General features: G+C 42.2%; 1 protein-coding gene across 19 annotated transcripts in view; it reads right to left on the reverse strand.

Moving 5' to 3' along the window:
- CADM2 (cell adhesion molecule 2) overlaps positions 1-18,631 on the reverse strand; it is a 1,056,973-nt gene that overhangs the window by 780,915 nt on the left and 257,427 nt on the right. The window contains exon 2 of one of the 19 annotated variants that reach the window (XM_065575434.1): positions 10,135-10,195. The exons of the other annotated variants lie outside the window; for them this stretch is intronic. The gene's annotated coding sequence lies outside the window, so the exon portion shown is untranslated. The remainder of the gene's footprint in view (positions 1-10,134; positions 10,196-18,631) is intronic. 19 annotated transcript variants of the gene reach the window in all.

Below are 18,631 nucleotides of genomic sequence, written 5' to 3' on the forward strand. Positions count from 1 at the left end.
GGCGATGGCTGAGGCCATGGTTCGGGTGGCAGTGTTCACCGCTTCCAAACCCGCTTGAAGCATCGCCCTGGCCGCAGTCGTGCCCTCCTCCATAATAGCCCGGAACTCCTTCCTAGAAGCCTCAGGAAGAGAGCTCTTGAACTTGGCCATGGCTTGCCACCTGTTAAAATCATAGCATCCCAGGAGGGCTTGATGGTTGGCAACCCTCAACTGGAGACTAGAGGAAGAATAAACCTTATGCCCAAACAAGTCTAGTCTAGTCTAGTCTCTTGGATTCTGTTCTTAGGGGTAGCCCCAGGTTGACGCTGTCACTTTCTGTGGTTAACCACTTCTACAACTAGTGAGTTGGGAGCAGGGTGGGTGTACAGGTACTCATGGCCTTTGGATGGCACAAAGTAATTGCACTCAGCCCTCTTGGAGATGGGGGGCAGGGAGAAGGGAAATTGCCACAGGATATTAGTGATCTTAAAAACCCCATCATGAAGGGGCAGAGCCACTCTGGACGCTGCTACGGAGCAAAGAACATCGAAGAGAGAGTCCGAGGGCTCCTCTAACTCCTCCGCCTGAAGACCCAGGTTGGCAGCGACCCTCTTCAGTAGTTCCTGGTGCGCTTTAGTGTCATCTGGAGGAACCGTGGGAGAGGGCCACAATATAGGCTCATCTGGCAATGATGAGGAAGATGCCGGTGCTGTAGGATCCTCCACAACCATTGGTGCCGGTGCTGTAGGGTCCTCCACAACCATTGGTGATCCAGTGGCTTGTTACCCTGCTCCCTCTTGAACTTGCAGGTTCCTTGCATCTGAGGCTTTGTGCACCAGAGGGGGAAGGAGAGAGAGGCAGCTGGTCTCTCTGAGGCTCCGGACACCGAGCAGGACCTTGGAGGGCTGGGTGAACCCCCATGGGTACCACTGTCACACCCCTCAGGGAGCCCCAAGGCAGATTGTATATTGCTAACACTGTTGCAAGTATGGCAAGGCATTTTGGGGAGGGTCAAAGGCGTGTGAGTGGGAAGTGGAAGTTTCCTTTGCAGGTTCGAGAGGCTGAGGAAGGAGAAGAGCAGAGAACGGGTTAACTCAACACTTCAGCTCGCTCAGTCTCAGGTCGAAGATAAGACGCTGGCCCCCGCCCAAGGCCACAGCTCACAGCCAGCGCTGGCTGTCAGCCAAGAAAGACGGGGGTTTGAATGTGCCTGAGCAGCCGTGAGAAAGAAAAATTCAACTATACAGACCTGCAAGACAGCAAGGCCAGCGAAGAAGAAAACAAAGTTCAGGGCCACAGAGACTGAAAACACAGACAAGATGACAAGCGTGAGGGCCAAGCCTGGTGTCCCGGAATCCGAGGTGTTTTGAGAAAGCTGAAGAAACCACGGAAAGCCGGTTTGGACTGGCACAGAGGGCACCAAGAGCAGAGGTCCCCGAATGGAGCACCCCCCTCCTCTGAGGAGCCAGGACTTAAAACCCTCCTGAGAGCTGGAGCAATTTGGAGATCAACTGCAGACCTGGATGGCCTGGGCCCAGGACAACACTCAAGTCCATCCTCCACCCCCACCCCGCCGCGCCTTCTTCTGACGTTACACCCAGGGCTGGCCGGTCTTGGATAGTGCGTGTGTGAGTATGAAAGGGGGTTAGGGCTTGGGGCACTAATGCTCTCTTTCTTCCACTGAGTGACTTGGGAGCACTCACAGCACTCTCTGCTGTTATTTTATTATTTTATTAATAAAGCTTTAAAATATAGCACTTGGTGTGTTTCGTCATCTCCTCCCCAAACGATCCTGTGGCTTCAGCCTGATCACCTGACGCCTCACACAGAATGGTAACTGAAATCTGCCACAGTTTTGGTGGAAAATTGCGGAGGGGGGGGAGCCCTGCGGAGCGCATCAACTGTTTGGCCTTTGATATTTAATGTTTTCTCCACCGACACTGTTGGTATTTCATGTTGAGGATTTTATGATTACAGGTGTGCCCCACCCTCAGTCGTAGTCTGGCTGAAAACCGGAGAGGTGTTTAGCATTCCGCTCTCCACCCTGGGGGAAGGGTGATGGTGGGTCAACCCCCAGTCGTAGAAGTGCTATGTGCTAGGATAAGGACTTAGAGATCCTTGCTCAGGAGAGAATCCTTGGTTTGTATACGTTCAGTTATAGAAAGGTTGAGTGGAAGAGGAGAACTGAGGGTTTCTTGCTCTGCCCCAGGGAGGGGTTTTGTATTTTGTGTACGGGCCCTTGGTGGTAGAAGGCCGAGCAGGACGGGGGAGGCATAGCGCTCCTCCCTCTGGCCCAGAGGGGTAACATTGTAAGTCCTGGTTCCAGCGTGAAATTTCAAGTGATTAAAGGATCTTAAATCTTAAGGGTGGAATTTGCGGATTGTAACGACATGTTTAGGAAACAAAAGAATGCAGCTGAGGACTTGGGAGACCCGCAATCGTGGGCGATGCAATAAGCGATGGGTTCAAGCCTGGACGTACGGGCCTTAGGGAGTGCAGACACAGTAGTCCGGCTGCCCGATCAGCTGGTGTCACGGAAGGCAGGTGGACCTGATGCCTGAGCCACGGGGGAGGTAGCAAAAAGGGACAGGACCCGGCTGCCTCTTACGAAGTGGGGTGAAGACCTCTCCCGGCTGGAGAGGGCTCTCACCAAGGTAGGATACAATCCCTGGGGTTCCGTGACGGAGCTTCAGAAACGTGTGTATTCTTGGCAGGATTTGTTGGACCTATATACTGTTTGAAAAGCAGAAGGGTAAAAACCTAGGGGCAGCTGTGGGATTAATTTGGACTGCAGCTGCCACATGGTATCAAATGTTGTAGGGACAGAAAGAGGAGTTGGAGAAAAGGGAAAAGGTGTGTACCCGACAGCTGGTGGAAATTGAGCAACTGAAAGCACAGATTACTAACCAGGCAGCAAGCCAGGCGTATGCCCAGGACAAGTTGCAAGCCCTGAAACAGGACTTCCAAGCGGAGAAAGCAGAACGCACCCACCTGGAAACACTGGCTAAGCAGGTACCAGTCCTTCAGGGACTTGTCAAAGATTTGAGTATCCGTTCCCATAATACACCGCAACGACAATGTGCTCGTCATGAAAAGGAGATTGAGCAATTAAAATGTCAATTGGCTGTGCGTTTGGTCCAGGTGGCGAGCCTTTTGGGGGATGAGTCCGGTGACCCTTGTGGGGGCTTTGATTTCTCCCTTTGTGAGAACCCCCAAGGGTGGGCAAGCCCTTGCTGTGCCCCTAGGGCGGCCCTCATTAAGACCAAGGAGAGGTCCACTGAACAACTTCAGGAGGGGAATTGGGTCCAAACTCAGCATGTTACAGCCAGAATTCAGAGTCCGCTCGGCCTGGCGGACATCTCCATGCTGGCTCATGAGCTGGGTCCCTTTAAAACGGAAAAGGCCGCTGCCTGGCTCGTTTCCCTCTGGAACATCATACATGTAAACAATTTGTTCCAGCAGGAAATCGAGCGGGTGCTCACTGCTGCCACCTTGATGAGTAGTACTGGGATGAGGAGCAGGCCCAGTGCTGGGAAGTGCCCGCACGCAGTTATGCCCTCCTAAGGGATTGTTGATGGTCCGAGGAATGGTGACAACTCCCTGGAGCAGTACCGTGTTCTCTGAGATACCGGATGCTGGGACCGGTACTCCTGCCGGGGATGCGTACCTCCAAAGGTCTGCACTCGGTGGCCGGCGAGCTACGCCTCGCTTAGACCTTACTTAGAAAAAGGACTACCATATTCATTGTGCTCTTTTCCCTCCTCTCCAGATAAGGAAGCAGGTAATCCTCTATTCCCCTAAAAAGTGAAACACTGGAATTGGTGGGAGGAGGAGGAGGCAGCTGACACCAGCCACATGAGCAAGCTGCGGGAAAGCAGAGCATAAGAACTTTGGGCTTGTAATAAGGCAGCTACAGGAAGTTAGGGAGATGTGTTAGTTCAGGAGAGACAGGCTTCACTGCAGGGCTAACACAGAAATGAACAGTGACCCAGCAGGGGCAGTGCTACCTATTCCTGTTCCCCAATGGTCCCTATTGAATAGGAATGGGCACTGGGGGAGTGTGGAACAGAGCAGAGTGACTCTGGAGGAAGGAAGAGGCCCCAGATTTTAAGGTCAGAAGGGACCATTAAGATAATTTAGTCCATCCTTCAGCAGAATACTTGCCACAATGTCTGACTGGACTAGAGCTATATTTTTAAAGAAAACATGCAATCTCGATTTAAATACATCAAGTGATGGTTCAATTGCCCAGCTGTCCTTCCTGACATAGTCCACAAGGCTGTTACCCTCTCTTAATGCAAGTCCTTCTGTAAGGCCCATTTATCCCATGAAGCCTACAAGAATCAAGCCAACTAACGCATTTACTTATTTTATTCCTTAAAAAAAAAAAACCCAAAACCCTGTTTACTTCAACACACTATTTACCACCACTCCTCAATGAGTATACATCATCATGCTGATGTGGCCTGTCCTCCTCCCACCTCGCCCAACCCCGCAGTTATCATCTTACTGCTGGATAATGTCATGTCTCTTTGAAACAGGGTAATATATTTTCTTTGTATTGGGAGGCATGTAGCACACGTGTAGCATACAACATTATCTCTTATGCACTGCAAGAAATAAAACCACAACATAGCATGTTAATTTAAAACTCAGTCCAGAGTCCGATATATCCTGCCCCTAGCAACAATTACCATATATTATATAGGAATATGCTACAAACAGACAAATCCTTTCCCCCCTCTACTAGAAATTACTCTGTATAACGCAGGCTGTCATTGTATAGTAGCTTTGATATGGAAAAACACTTAGCACAGGGTATATGGTACAAAGCTGCAAGCTGTAAATATGAAGGCTTTATATACAAACATCACAAAACCCAATCTTTTTATCTTTATATTTTTCTTTAATAAACATGAATTCATCCACCCACCTAATACATAGAAATATCTATATTTTATTTGGAGACCTCAAATAATAAAATAATGAGAAATGTTATCTGTAAAAAAAAAAAAAAAAATGTAATCACACCATATACTTTGTTTACAATCTTCTCCATATTCTGCATGGTGTATCTGTTAAAAGCCAAACTATTGCCTGGGTAGTGAGGCTTTCTGCCTCTGGGTTGGCTACCTGTCCCATTGCAAAGGAAAGAAAGCAGCCTCTGCAAAGCTGGTAGGTCCTCCATCTTGGCTCCATCTTGCAACACTCTCACCAGCATAGCTGAGCCAGTGCACTGGGGAAAGCACGCTGTCCCGGGTCAGTTCATTTCCTCCCCAGAGCAACAGTAGAACCAGGCTGAAGATTAACTCTGGGAATGTGATTTGTGATGCTTTAGGAATGGTGTATCATACCATACAGCACTGGCCCTAATTCAAGAATCTTGGCAAAGTTATGATTGAGCCCTAAATTAATTTTATCGTTTTAGATACATGAGAATTTGAAATACAGTCAACAAGCCTGAGGATGAGTTTAAAACAAGACCTACTGTGGTACTTCTTTACAGACAATATTTTAGCTATTAAATTATTTTAAATGTTCAAATTATGTTGATTCAAATTGTGTGAAATATCATTGACTTTAAACTCTAATGAACAGTTTTACCCAAATAAAAAAATATACAAAGAGGAAAAACTTGCTACATGTCCTTGTTTTTAACAGCAACAAAATTTGTTATTTTTTAGTCCATAACACTTCAGTGCAAGACTGTCACCATCCTTTAAAAACAGAGGCACTGCAGTATTGGCACTGAACATAGGGTCAGACTCCTCACTTTGAAAATATGTATAAGAATCTGAGCCCGGATCTACATTAAAAACTTTTGAAGGCATAGCAATATCTATTAGGAGGATGGTCTATTTATTTATCTGTTGCAACATTTATGCTCTGGCAAAGGCCCTAGTGTAGATGCAACTGATAGAGACAAAAGAGAGCTTTTATCAGTATAGCTTATTTTGCTGGCTGAACTGGTATAAGCTATACTGGTCAAAGAACTTTTTTTTTTGGGGGGGGGGGGGGCAGGTATAAGCACTAGGATGGTTTTGCCAGTATAGCTATAGCAGGAGAACTTTTAGGGGTAGACTAGGCCCTACATCACTTATTTCTAGAAATTCATGTAGAAATTCATGTAGAAATTCATGCTATACTCCACTGCATATGCATAATTATAGAGTGAAATAAAAATAAAAAATGTTTGGAAAACATCTTTAAATAGCCATTACCATGGATGTAGAGTGCCCACATTTCAAAGCAAAAACTCTTATTTTAAAAACATGTCAAAATAAAAAAGTTAGATCACATTCTGAAGCATACACTTGCCAGATTTTCTTGCAAAAATTCTCTTTTGAATTGTGCATGTCTCAAAAATGAGAAACTGTCAAGTATTTGTAATAGTGCTATACATATATAAAATGGCTTGGGAAGACTATGGCACGTATCAGCTTCAGAAAAATTTTAACAGACAAGAAATTATAGTTTGTCTAAGGGGAGCTACAATGAAAGAGATCCTTAAACCACTGTTTTAGGTTTATACAATACTAAATCTACAAAAATAATAGGAAAGTCTGTGATATACACCATAAAGTAAAAACAAAAATATATCACATGCCAAAACACAGGAAAAAGTGCAAGCATTTGAGTTCTCAAGGAAGAAACAGACCTTGTGACATGGTCAAATTAAATCTAGACTTGCTATGACACAGTGTGTTAAGTATTAATGCCTTATGAAAGCGCACTATAAACTCCAAGAAGCTGCAATGAAAGTCTCAGGTAAAAAAGAAACTGATGACTTGGTACTCTCATAGCAACCGTTCAGGTTGAATGAATGGTCCATCAAGACCACCACAGAACCATGAGAAATAAATAAGCACCATTTTGAAATAATTCTTCCATACAGAAGTTAATCAAATGTATCAACAACAAAAGAAAAAAAGAGATTCACATTGAAAAGAAGCTAAGTCTTAGAAGATGCTAATTATGATAATTTTAAATACATCTTACAAAACAATTAACTGCAGAGAAGAGATTAAAAAAGCATGGTGAATTGATGGATTATTTGATAACAACATGGGACTGGAGATTTCCTGGAGCACAATATAGCACCAAGCAACTGACAGAGCCATGAGCAATATGGACTTAATTCTAAACTGGGGAACAATTCTAGAAGGAGTAAAAATCTATTCAGTACAATTATTTCTGGCAAAACGTATTCCTAAATGGATATGCATAGTAAAAGCATTAGAAGTCAATCTTTTGGTCCAGTCAGGAGGCAAGCACATCTTCATATAGATAGCTCTTATTTTTAAACAGATGTTGATGGGTGTTCACTACTGCTTAATATTTGTGCATACGTCTGGGAGAGTGGAACTTGAGAAAGTAATACTCTGAGACAGTTATATTTGATAGCATATCTTTACCAGAGCATGTCAAAGGTTGTGTGAGTTTGCATTAGCAGAGAAAGTTATTTCAAGAGTAATTAACAGATATTTTGTATTCAGTATACAGATTGTTCTTCACAAATGAAGATTCAATTTTGGTAACCTGGAAATAAACAGCTCAAAGAAAAAGAGCAAGTAACAAAAAGTTGTTTGTGATCCAAACATGGTAACTCTATTTACTTTAAATATTGGACTATATATTTCCCTGGTTTACTCTGGTTTCTCCTCGCATAAACCAGCAGATTGTGCTACAGATTGTGCCAAACCCAACAGTGGGTGCAACTAGCTGTGACCGAACACTGTAAGGGCAACCAAAGATATACTGGTTCAACCCAACCTCCAGCAGATTTTTCTGGCAGGGCTTTTTGTAGCCCACAACAAAAAACAGAAGATACCCTTTCCTGTGGGTAACTCACAAGGAGATGCACTAGTGCAATCAATAGCAGATCAACAAGTGGAATTTCCAACTTGCTGGAAATTCCGATATCTCAGCATTTGCTTTCATACTGAATTGGGCTGAAAAGTCGAAATATTGAAATTTTCTGAGGAATATAAATTTCTGAAAAAGTAAATATTTTTGAACATTTTGAAATTAGACATTGAACTGCATCCTCCTGAGCTGCCTCATAGAAATTATACTTCAGGTGCCTCATGGTATCATTCCGCTTCCATGGGCTGGCTCTTTGGCTACGTGTCATCACACATTTTTCCAGTTCTACTATATCTTTTTTGACATGGGGTGACCAGAACTGCATGCAGTATTCAAGGTGCGAGTGCACAATGGATTTATATAGTGGCTTTATGATATCTTTTATCTATCCTTTTCATAATGGTTCCTAACATTCTGTTCACTTATTATTATTTTTTTTTTTACTAATGCTGCACATTGAGCAGATGTTTTCAGAGAGCTATCCACAATGACTCAGAGTTCTCTTTCTTGAGTGGTACAGGTAATTTAGACCCCATCACTTTGTATGTATAGTTGGCATTATGTTTCCCGATGTGCATTACTTTGCACTTATTAACACTGAATTTCATCTGCCATTTTGTTGCCCACTCACCCAGTTTTTGAGATCCCTTTGTAACTCTTCACAGTCTGCTTTGGATGTAACTATCTTGAGTAATTCTGTATTGTCTGTAAACTTTGCTACCTCACTATTCACCTTCTTTTCCAGATCATTTATAAATATGTTGAACAGCCCTAGTCCCAGTAGAGGTCTGGGGGGGAACCTACTATTTACCCCTCTCCACCATTTATTCATACCGTTTGTTTCCCATCTTTTAAACAGTTATTGAGGGCCTTCCGTTTATCCCACGACTGCTTACTTTGCTTTAGAGCCTTTGGTGAGGGATTTTGTCAAAGGTTTTCTAAAAGCCTAAATATAGTATATTAACTGGTTCAACCTCATCTGCATGATAGTTGACAACCATAAAAATTCTAATAGATTGTTGAGGCATGATGTCCCTTTACAAAAGCCATGTTGACTCCTCCCCAGTTTATCTAGGGGATGTATTTGATCATTTTGTTCTTCGCTACAGTTTCAACCAATTCGTCTGGCACTGAAGTTAAGCTTACTGGCACAATTGCCAGCATCACCTCTGGAAACTATTTTAAAAATAGGCAGTAGATTAGCTTCCCACCAGTCATCTGGTACATATGCTGATTTAAGTGACAGGTTACTTACCACAGTTAGTAGTTTTTCAATTTCATATTTGAGTTCCTCCAAAAGTCTCAAGCAAAGCATCAGTTTTTAAAAATTTAGTCTCAAACTATGTATTCTAGTTAGTATGTAGATGCCAATATAAGTAAAGCAATAGTTGACTTTCTTATACAATTAAAATATTTTAATGTATCTATGTACATTTATATTACCATTCAGCTTAATTTATGACTGTTATGTAAGCCATTTTCAACACACTGGGTGAATCTTGGCTCCACTGAAGTCAGTGGCAAAACTACCATTGACTTCAGTGGGGCCAGGAGTTCATCTACTTTTTTTATTTCTGGCTTTTCTGACCAAAGGAGTATTTTATAATACATATGAGAAAAATAATTCACTCATTCTGTCTAATCTAAAGCCTTTTAGAAAAAGAATATGTATTCTTGTATATTATATATGTATTAAAAAGAAAGAACTACTATAGATTATTCCAATTACAACAATTACATTTAGGATGTAGACAATAACCAGAAAGTGGCAAAATGACATTGCAAACATAAACTTTACTTAAAATCTCAGGCTGACCTCATTTTACACAAAAGGTACAGGCTAATTTTGTCAAGGTACAATACAAGCTCAATTTCATTGATAGAAATAAAAGACTTGAAAATAAAACTTCCAAATAGATATGACTTACACAGCACTGTGGATTGCACCAAACTTCTATGTACTATTTCATCCTATTTTTTCCCATGTAAACTACTGTAATTCTATACAGTCTATAATGTCCTGAAGCTTTGATTCAGTTCACCCAAAAATTTATTGCTGCAAATGACAAAAAGGCCTACACATAGAACTCCCAGAATGTAAAATCTAGATAATTACTATAATACAAGCATCTCCACATCACCAAGTGAGTCACACTTGCTGAAGCTATTGATAGTATTCATAATATAGCTACTAACTATTCCAGCGATTAGAGCACTGCAATATAATGTTGCTATCAGCAATCATTCCTTTTTACAACAAATACAATATGTAATAGTTTTCTTACTTACCCACAGCACACTACAGAAAAGCATAAAGTATACTTGAGAACCAGGAATTCCAGTTACTCACCTAAGGGGGGAAAAATAAAAACATAAGCATAATCTGTTTATTGGAGAAGATATTATTCATTTATATTGCATATGATAAGTTCATAGATTTAACATGATTGATTTAAAAAATTAGTGCTGATTATTTTAAGATATAAAAACAGTGGCAATACTGTAAAGTTGAGGCAGAAGTGCATAACAAAAATATGAGTGAAATTATATTTTCAAGCAAAAAACAAAATGATGTGATTTTTCCCTGGTGATGATACAATATTGTACTTGTACCAGGAAGCCAGCCTCAAAGCTTTTTTAACCAAATTTAAGCAGATGAAGACTGTGTTCAGAATGTACTGCCTACAGCAATGATTTAATAAAACAGTTTCAGAACTAATCAACTTTTATGACTAGCCATCAAGGCCTTCAACCTTTCCCATGAACTCTGGTGGGATATGCCATATTTTAACTAACAATTTTAGAATATTTTATGAACTGATATATTTACATGCTTTGTTTTATTCCCTCTTAAAACAACTCATGCTGTATAAAGATTTGAAAACCAAGAACATTTTAAAAAATACCAAGTTCTTCTGCAGATTTAAAGAATAAAATTTTCAAAGCACGCTAGTATAGATAACATGGAGGCTTCCTTATAAGTGACATAATTTAGTTTTCGTGTGGGGATTTTTTTTATTCTGTTTGGAAAATACAATGATTCCAATTTAAATAATCTAAGTAGTAATTTAACATATGGAGGTTGTGTTTTGTTTTTCTTTTTATTGCTAACCCTCACAGCACCACAAATCACTTCAGTGTTCGAATTCTAGACATATTACTCTTGTTGCATTAAGATTTCCTCCTGTATCTCACTTTCAGAAATGATGGCAAAATACTGACGTGTTTTCATAAACTGCTCCTACAAGGTCTATAAACTTGTCAGAAGTGACTGGCTATGGCTTAAACCTTTGTCTCTGTAAGACAGAATAAAAAGTTTTTCTTATGAAAACACCTGCCAAATACGCTAGCGAGGGACCTAAGAAAATTATGCTTATAATTCTGAGTACAGTAACTCCTCGCTTAACGTTGTAGTTATGTTAGTGGGAAAATATGACTTTAAGCAAAATGATGTTAAGTGAATCCAATTTCCCCATAAGAATTAATGTAAATGCAGGGGGTTAGGCTCCAGGGAAATTTTTTTCACCTCACAAAAGACTATTTTGTATATATTATTATTTTATAATATCATATAATACAATATATTTATAATATAATATAACACACACAGTTTGAGTTTTAAACAAACAATTTAATACTGTACACAGCAGTGATGATTGTGAAGCTTGGCTGAGGTGGTGAAGTGAGAGGCTGGAGGAGGGTGGGATATGTCCCAGGGAATGCCTTACTGCTAAATGATGAACTAGCACTCGGCTGAGCCCTCAAGGGTTAAGCTGTTGTTGTTAATGTAGCCTCTCACTCTACAAGGCAGCACAAATGGAGGGAGGAGACACAGCATGGCAGGGAGAGACAGAGACACACACACACTGTGTGTGTGAGAGAGATGAGCATTTCCCCTTTAAGTATGCTGACCCCACTCTAAGTACATTGCCTTTTTAAGTAGATCAGCAAGTTGGGACAGCAGCTGCTGCCAGCAAGCTTCCTCCATGCTGAGCCTTCGTGTAGGGTTACCATATTCAAACATTTTAAAAAGTGGACACTCCATGGGGCCTCGGCCCCACCCCTGGCCCCGCCCCAACTCCGCCCCGCCCCCGGCGTCCCCCGGCCCCACCCCAACTCCACCTCTTCCCCGCCCCCATTCCAACCCCTTCTCCAAAGTCCCTGCCCCAACTCTACCCCCTCCTCTGAGCACCCCACATTCCCCCTCCTCCCTCCCGCTCTGATCTTGGTTGGGGGTTGCTAAGTGCTTCCCTGCTCCCCACTCACCCTGCAGCCCCTGTACCCCCCACTCCTGCAGCCTCTGTGCCCCTGCCTGCCCTGCCGCCCCTGCACCCCCCCTACCCCTGCAGCCTCTGCGCCCCCCGCCTGCCCTGCCCCTGCGCCCCCCACCTGCCCTGCCCCTGCAGCCTCTATGCCCCTGCCTGCCCTGCTCCTTCTCACCCTGCAGCCTCTGCACCCCCACGCCTGCCCTACCCCTGGACTCCCCTGTCCCTGCAGCCTCTATGCCCCCACCTGCCCTGCTCCCCCGCTCCCCTGGCAGCCTCTGCCTGGCGGGGGCTTCAGATGCTCAGCGGCGACCGGGGCAGTACAGGTCCCTGCAGCCCTGGCACACACCGCACTCCTGCCCCGCGCCGCAGCCTCCTTCCTGCCGTGCGGGGTGATGGGGCCGCAGGAAGGGTCCCCCCCAATGGCTGGGGAGTCCCCACCCGTGAGGGAAGCCCGAGCCGCTGGCTGGGCCTGGCCTCCCCGTGGTCCTGCGGGCTCGGCTGGGGCGCGCAGTCCTCCTGGCCTCCGGGGGCAACAGCGGCCCCTCCACCGCCTTCTGTGGCTGTGCCCCCCCTCCCCCACCCGAGTTCGCTACAACGTAGCCGGGCGGCTGGGCTGTGCTGCGGACCCGGTGGATCGTGCTGGGGCTGGGCGGATCCTGGCTTATGCTTCCTCCCTATTTCCCCGGACATGTCTGGCTTTTTGGCAATTCCCCCCGGACAGGGATTTGAGTACCAAAAAGCCAGACACCTCCGGGGAAATCCGGACGTATGGTAACCCTACCTTCATGTTCCCCCCTGCTCTATGGAGATGGGGTAAGTGGGGGGCAGGAGCAGGCGGGAGGTGGACACCCTGACCTTAGCACCCCTCTTCCCTCCCCCCCACACACACACAGCAAGCAGGAGTCTCTGGGAGCAACTCCAAGGCAGAGGGCAGGAGTAGCACATGACAGTGGGGAGAGGGACAGCTGAACTGCTGGCAATTTATAGCCTGCGCGGCTGCCACACAGGGAACTTAGGGGAGCAGGGAGCTGATGGGGGGCTGCCGGTCCACCTTGGTTCCAAGCCCCCACCAGCTAGCTCCAACAGGCTGCTCTTTCTGCAAGCAGTAGACAAAGCAGGCGGCTGCCAAACAACATTATAAGGGAGCATTGCGCAACTTTAAACAAACATGTTCTCTAATTGATCAGCAACGTAACAACAAAACAATGTTGCAACAATGACTTTAAGTGAGGAGTTACTGTAACTATTGTTTTCAAAGTCTCAGTCCTGCAAACATTTATGCACATACTCAGCTTTAAGCAGGTTAGTCCCACCGAACTGAATGCTGAAAGTTAATTAAGGATGTATTTTTTTGCTGGATCAGGGCCACAGTTCATAACTTTTAGCAATGATATGATTGGGGCCATCCTACCCAACAGCACAAGAGAATACATGTAGGGGGATTTAAGAGAGTTATTAAAATTACTGGAGAAATGTTCTTTTTGATTTAAAAGCAAAAATCTGTTCAGCTCTGAGGTCCCAATCCTGTAAACACTTCTGCATGTACTTAACTTTAAGCTTGGGAGTAGTGCTATAAAATTCAAACTGATGATTTTTTTGCTGCAAGTCAAATATCTGTACAAATGTTTGCAAATTCTATTTGTTTTACTTTGGGTTGAGACTACTTGGTTACATGTGAGTTGGGAATTCTTAATCCACACAATAAATCTTCACTGACTTTTTTTTTAATGTCATTCAATTATTCTTATTAATACTAACTTTTATAAAATTGTTTTATTTTTCCTTTAAATAAAAAAAGACATTTTGGGCTTAAACTATCTGATGATGTCCCTTTCCTTTAAATGTTAATTACATATTCCTGAAAGTGGGGATTTATAATTACAACAGTGAGATTAACTGTAGAACCCTAATTGAGTGCCACTATCATTGGGACTAAAGCTATTTACCTTCAAGGCATGAGTTACTCAACAGAGTGTGCTAGTTAGTATGTACATTAGTATCTTCACTGAATGAAATTATAGTCAGACTAATTGTGGTATTTAATTATTAATGTGTATGACTTGTGTAAAGGCTAAAAATATATTCAAAGGACGACCCTCACCAGATAACCAAAAATGCAGTTCTCGTTCTATAAATTGAGCCAGAGTAATTAAAAGGACACTGACAACATGAAGATGAGGGAAGAAAGATGTGGAATTTGTGGGAAGAACTAAAGGAAAATGAAAGTATTTTGGGGGTGTTGAGTGGAGAGAGAGGAGAATGAGGGCTATGTATGGAGGCCAAAGTGAAAGAAGGAAAGACCAGAAACTGGAATAAGGTGACAGTGAGGGAAATGCTGAAGGGAGGATGGATATTAGAAGAGAAGGTGGGAACTTAAAACTTTTGTGGCTTCATGGCATTGTTCCACCCCAGAGAAATATCTTTTCCATCTTCACTTGTGTGCAATATTCTTTCACCGGTGAAGAGGTGCTTACTATCTCACACATATTAACCAATTAATCATTATGCCTAGGAGGCAAGTTAATACTCCTCTTTTACCATTGGGATCTGAGGCAGAGTGATTAAGGCCCAAATTTTCAAAAGTATACACTAAATTGGGGTGCCCAATCTAAGACACCTAGTTCCTACCCCTAACCCAAAGGATATTTGTTGGGGGGATTTGCAGCAGCAGTATGATGTGCTAAGGAAGCTCAGCAGAGTACGTGCAGTGCTGTTGCAGTATACATAAAATGCTCAAGAAACGTATAACAATTACTATGGTTGGATTTTCACAAGGAACATGACAGGCATCAATCCTACTTCAGGATTATGTCTCTGCTAATTTCAACTTCCTATTCCAAGCCAATGAGGCAATATTATTTTCTTTAAAAGAAAGATCAAAGAAATGTTTTGAACATTGGTAAAGCTGCCTATTTTTAAAATACTTCATTCTCTGAAGTAGCTGAATCATTTTTGCTTAAACTTAAAACAAAACAAAACAAAAATTTAACCTGAGGCAACACCAAACATGGAAAATTTGAGCCAAAAAGTTTGCATAGCACAATGGGGCTCCAGTTTCTGATTGAGGCCTTTCCGTGCTGCCATAGTTAAAAATAACAAACACCACAAGTGGATAATTGTGGGGATCAAGCTTTTCTTGAAGATCAGTACTGCATTGCTTTTCTCCAGTTTTCTAACTGCCCAACTATCCAATACTTTTCCAACATAACTGTCAGTTTATTTGCTAATTCCCTAGGATGCACATCCTCCTGATTTGTTGACTTGTATATGTTCAACTTCTCCATGCAGCTTATTTACTTTTTAATACTAGTGGCATAATGTGTCATTAACTGAGGGAATAAGTTATTTTGTTTAATAAGTGAAAAATGTGTAATTTTAAAAAAGAAAACCATGACATATTATCATTTAGTCAGAAGGGGTCATGAAACAACAATTGTATTGGCTACCATGCCAGTTATAATTATATTTTAGAAGCCAGTCTCAAGGTCACTTTATAGTACAACTCACTGTTTTTGACCAATGGCTACAATTTGTTGTCACATCAATAGCATGACACTGGGTAATCAACACAGCATAACATCGTGAAATACAGTTGCTTAAAAAGCTTGCTCACTAGGATATCAGCATAAACTGAAACATTTGTCGAAAGAAGTTTTCTTTTTTATGTAACTAATTTATACTTTGGTACGGTAGCTCTTATGAAGGGGGGTGATCATTGTAAGAAAGCAGATACTGGTTTTAAAACAATAATCTGGTATATATCAGAACAGTCTAAGCTTGGTTCTGCACTGCCTTGAACCTATTCTTGTAATTTACCCCAATGCAAACTGGATGTTGACTGCATGAAAATGCTACCATTATTATTTGGTAGAAAAAATGTGATCTATATTACCAAAAAAAAAAATTAAGCAATAAAATATTTAACCATTAGCAATATTCATTTTCAACTGTTTGTTTAGAAAAGGATGTGGAGTCACAAAACTATATTTCCACCTGCAACCATGAATTCTACAGGTTGTCTCAATGAAAGCAAAGCTTCAGCCCTTTCGACATATTTTTAATGCAGAGTATAACATTAGCAGTAGTATAACTACACTATGGGCATTTATGAGACACCCATCCTCCGCATAGTACTGAACACTTTTTATAAACTTTAGATACAATATCAAACAAACAATAAAAGAGGCATATTTTCAGGATCCTTGTAGAAGCAAACTTGGTAAACTTATACATGGCAGGAGACTCAACACCCATCAGTTAATGAGTATGTTGGATGAAGACATTAGTCTTACTTCTCATTCTAACCATGGCAAGGCTCAGATATTGTTCCAGTGAAAGTGAAACACAGGAGGTGAAGATTGATTTATTATTTATCTCTAATTATTGAGAATTACAACATTTGTTCTTTGATTACACAATTTACTGAGAATTTACAAGTAAATCCAATAATTAAAGAGTTAATGTTAACTAATATAATGAGTCTCAAGAAATTTTGCACCTAGCATTGTACTTTTGTTTGTTCCTAATTAACTTAAAAATGGAAAAATGCAGACCCTTCAAACTTCCCATATAGTTAAATTTCACTGAAGTTTTTTTTCCCTTTGGTGGGGAGAGTAAAGGACGAACAGTCATTTTTGTGGTTGTTCTTAACAAACATTTCTCCTTCAGAAAAGTCTGAAGAATAATGCTCTTCTTCAGAGAATTCCATGAAAATCTGCCTTCTTCCAAAATGGCTGACATTTAATAATTCTAAATGTGATTAAGTGTAATTGTAATTAAGAATTTGCTAGGTGTATAAAGTTAGGTTTGAGGATAATAATAGTATCCTGTAACTTATTTTACCATAACTTTCTGCTATGTACTCTCAAGCTTATCTCCATTTTAATACAGTTTTTGTCTTGGAATATATAGAAAGTACTACTTGCCACTACAACTATAGCAACTGTCATCCTAGCAACTTGTTTACAGTACTGAGATTGCCAAATTAACAAATAGATCTGCGGTGCCTGAATTAAGTGTCAGATTTCAAGACACACTCAGAATCCTTGCCTTTCCCAATGAGAATCACTTATCCACATTGATCTTAAACCATCTCTCCTTTGTCCAGAGCTTGCTTTCTCTCTAAAAGAACAAGGAGTACTTACGGCACTGTAGAGACTAACAAATTTATTTGGGCATAAGCTTTCATGGGCTAAAACCCACTTCATCGGATGCATGCCGTGGAAGATACAGTAGGAAGATATATATACACAGAGAACATGAAAAAATGGGTGTTGCCATACCAACTCTAACAAGACTAATCAATTAAGGTGGGCTATTATCAGCAGGAGAAAAAAAGGTTGTAGTGATAATCAGGATAGCCCATTTCAAACAGTTGACAAGAAGGTGTGAGTAACAGTAGAGGATCCATTGTCTACACCAGTGGGTCCCAAACTTGTTCCGTCGTTTGTGCAGGGAAAGCCCCTGGCGGGCGGGCCAGTTTGTTTACCTGCCACATCCGCAGTTTCGGCCAATCGCGGCTCCCAGTGGCCACGGTTCACTGCTCCAGGCCAGTGGGAGCTGCTGGAAGCAGCACAGGCCGAGGGCCAGGGGCTTTCCCTGCACAAACAGTGGAACAAGTTTGAGAACCCCTGGTCTACATCAAGCTCTAAAATACGACGACATTTACTCCAATCCCTCAGACAGACACAAACACCTACAAGATCTCTGTCAAGCATTCTTAAAACTAGAATACCCACCTACTGAAGTGAAGAAACAGATTGACAGAGCCAGAAGAATACCCAGAAGTCACCTACTCCAGGACAGGCCCAACAAAGAAAGTAACAGAACGCCGCTAGCCGTTACCTTCAGCCTCCAACTAAAACCTCTCCAGCGCATCATCAAGGATCTACAACCTATCTTGAAGGATGATCCCTCACTCTCACAGATCTTGGGAGACTGGCCAGTCCTCGTTTACAGACAGCCCCCCACCCTGAAGCAAATACTCACCAGCAACCACACAACAAACACACTAACCCAGGAACCTATCCTTGCAACAAAGCCCATTGCCAACTCTGTCCACATATCTATTCAAGGGACACCATCAGAGGATCTAATCACATTAGCCACACCATCACAGGCTCGTTCACCTGCACATCTACCGATGTGATATATGCCATCATGTGCCAGCAATGCCCCGCACGTATATTGGCCAAACCGGTCTGTCTCTACGCAAAAGAATAAATGGATTCAAATCAGAAGTCAAGAATTACTGTTGACTTCAGTGTGAGCTGCTCTTCAACCTGGTCACTCAATTACAGACCTAAAAGTCGCAATTCTTCAACAAAAAAACTTCAAAAGCAGACTCCAATGAGAACTGGAATTAATTTCCAACTAGACACCATTAAATTAGGCTTGAATAAAGACTGGGAGTGGATGGGTCATTACACAAAGTAAAAACTATTTCCCCATGCTAATTTTCCCTCTACTGTTACTCATACCTTCTTGTCAACTGTTTGAAATGGGCCATCCTGATTATC

The sequence above is a fragment of the Chrysemys picta genome, chromosome 1 (assembly GCF_011386835.1).
Source record: "Chrysemys picta bellii isolate R12L10 chromosome 1, ASM1138683v2, whole genome shotgun sequence".
Lineage (NCBI taxonomy): Eukaryota > Metazoa > Chordata > Testudines > Emydidae > Chrysemys > Chrysemys picta.